Raw genomic sequence first — 2,646 nt, forward strand, 5'->3', positions numbered from 1 at the left:
GCTCTCCCGGCCCTTGCCGCAGGGAGGGGACTGGCAGAGGGCTCCGCAGCTGCGCCCACGGCCCCCCTTCCCTGGCAGCATCAGCTTTTCCCCAGGGGCGAGGAGAAGGGAAAGTCGGTCCCCGCCTGCCCCCCCCCCCCACCAACCCCCCACCCCCCCCGCACATCCACCACAACCTTAGCGGGGCGGGTTTCGGGGGGCACAGCCCTGCCTGCAGGCAGCCAGCAGCCCCTTTGCCCGGGGAGGATGCAGGGAGGGATCCCCAGGGAGGTCTGGCTCGCTGCACTGCCCTTTTTGAAGAGCCTGGGTTTCAGGGCCGCTGAAAAATGCACTGGCCGTGGGAGCGAGGAGACAGCGGCACTGCGATTCAGCACCCACCAAAGCCCAGTTGCTTCCAGTGTGCAAGTTCTAAATCCCCATTGCAACATCACTCGCTGCTGCACCGGGGCATGGGATGCCTGGCACGAACCGAGCTGGGAAGGGGGCAACCGTGCTCGCCGTGGCACGGGACGAAGCCAAGGGCCCGCTCAGCACCGGCACGTCATGGCAGCGGTAACCGGATTGCTGGCATACCAGCACTGACTCAGCACGGCCCTGCTCCCAGCCCGGCCCTCCCCAGGGATTCACCCCCCTGCGGTGGCACCCAGGGGAGCGGGGACAGGTCCTCCCTGATGTGGTAGGGTGCTGGGTGGCTCCCGCGGGGGTGGCACACCGAGGCAGGGCATGTTTCCAGCCCGAGTAGGTGCACTTTGCAGCTCGGCCACGTCGAGGCCTCCCGGAAAGGGGGAAGTTTGGGCAGCCGAGCCCAGGCAGCCTCGTCCCCCAGTACCCGTTTCCCCATCCGGCCCTTCGGCACCCTGGCAGCAGCTGGGGGGGGGCTGCCCCGCCAAGCCTCCGGTGTCCCCCCCATCCCACAGCAGAGATGGTCTCAGCACACGTGTCCCTCCTGGCTATATATAGCCACTGGCGCGCTAACGACGTGCTTTGGGTAACAGAGCTGCAACGAGGCCAGGGCTGAGCCTCCACTGGGGCTTCCCCACCAGTGAGCATCCCCTCCCCAGCCGAAAGAGCCCAGCAGGGAGGGGACAGATCCCACCACCCCGTCCAGCCCAGGCAGCGGGGTGGGAGCTGCCCAGTGGGAGCCAGAGGATGAGCCACGGGGCAGCTGCACCCCCCTGGGAACCAGCTGCGGGCGGTGCGGGCACACAGCAGCGCAGGGCGGGAGGCTGACTTCACCCCCGGTGACCGAGTTCGCAGCTCGGCATGGAAAGATCCCCACCAAGACGAGATCCCCACCCTTATTGCAACCAGATGCAGAGCTTCGGCATCCTCTGGGCTGGCAGCCCCTTGGCGAGGACTGCCCCGGTGGCACCGCCAGCTCGGGGGGGGGGTGGGCACCCCCCCGCCCCCCCCCCCCCCCAACCCCCAGATCTCAGCACCCAGGAGCTGTGGGCACAAAGCAACCTCATCTCTTTGATGCACGGAGAGCCTGGCTCTGCTATCTAAGGCTGCATCCTTTCCCGAGCAGCTGGAGATAACCCAGGAAAGCATCCCAAACACCGGATTATTTGGCCGTAACACCCCCCTCACTCCCCTGGGAAAGCCCAACCTGCAGGAGAGCAACCGCCCAGGGAATTGCCTGGTCTGATGGTCACCCCAGCCCCAAAACAGGTCGGCCACCCTTGATTTCCTCCTGCTAGCACAGGTTTGGCAGGTTTTGCCGAGCGCTATCACCAGCCCTGCCAAAGGGCCAAACCCAAACTGCTCCTGGCGGAGGGGAAGGCTCCCCCGAAACCCCTGGGCTGGCGCACTCTGCCGGGGCGGGTATCGCCAAGCCCGGCTGATGTTCAGCCCTACCTGCGGTTATCTCCTGTCAGCCCTGAGCAGGCAGCCGCCTGCTTTGCCCGCTTCCCACACACGTAGGAACTAACACGGGGACACTCACGCACCTGCTGAATAGGTACTGGTCGTCCCCTGTCCCCCCCGCTCCCGGCATCCCCCATCCCTGCCAAGGACGGTGACACACAGGTATTCAGGCATCCGTGAGCAGTGTCCCATCAACAGGTGGTAAAAGCTTCCCAGCTCCGCTCCAGGATCCAGCCAGGACACGCCGACCCCATGCTGGTCCCAAGGGATTCAGGGATTCGGAGCCAAGCCGGCACCGGGCATGGCGGAGCACTGGGATGGGATGGTGGGGAGCACCAGGATGGGAACTGGGGGCACATGGGGGGAGCATTGGGATGGGTGCAGGGATGCATGGGGGAGCACAGGGACAGGACTGGGTAAACACCAGGCTGGGCATGGGGGAAGGACTGGGACGGGATCGTCCGGGGGACACGGGGAGTCACTGGGGTGGGACTGGAGAAACACCAGGGTGGGCACGGCGAGCACTGGGATGGGACAGGGGCAGCATCGGGATGGGGTGGGACGGGGGGGATACAGGGGATCAGCGGGACGGGACCGGGGGAGCAGCGGGATGGAACCGGGAGGCAGGTGGAGGACCACCAGCGTGGGACCGGGAAGCAGCGGGACGGGACAGGGGCAGCACCGGGACCGGCCCGGGCTGGAACAGAGAGAGGACGGGGCCGGGACGAGAGGTGGCACCGGGCAGGGGCGGGGGGCACCGGGCCGGGACTGGGGGGAGCA

Source organism: Aptenodytes forsteri, unplaced genomic scaffold, assembly GCF_000699145.1.
Source record: "Aptenodytes forsteri isolate BGI_AS27 unplaced genomic scaffold, ASM69914v1 Scaffold326, whole genome shotgun sequence".
Taxonomy (NCBI): Eukaryota; Metazoa; Chordata; class Aves; order Sphenisciformes; family Spheniscidae; genus Aptenodytes; species Aptenodytes forsteri.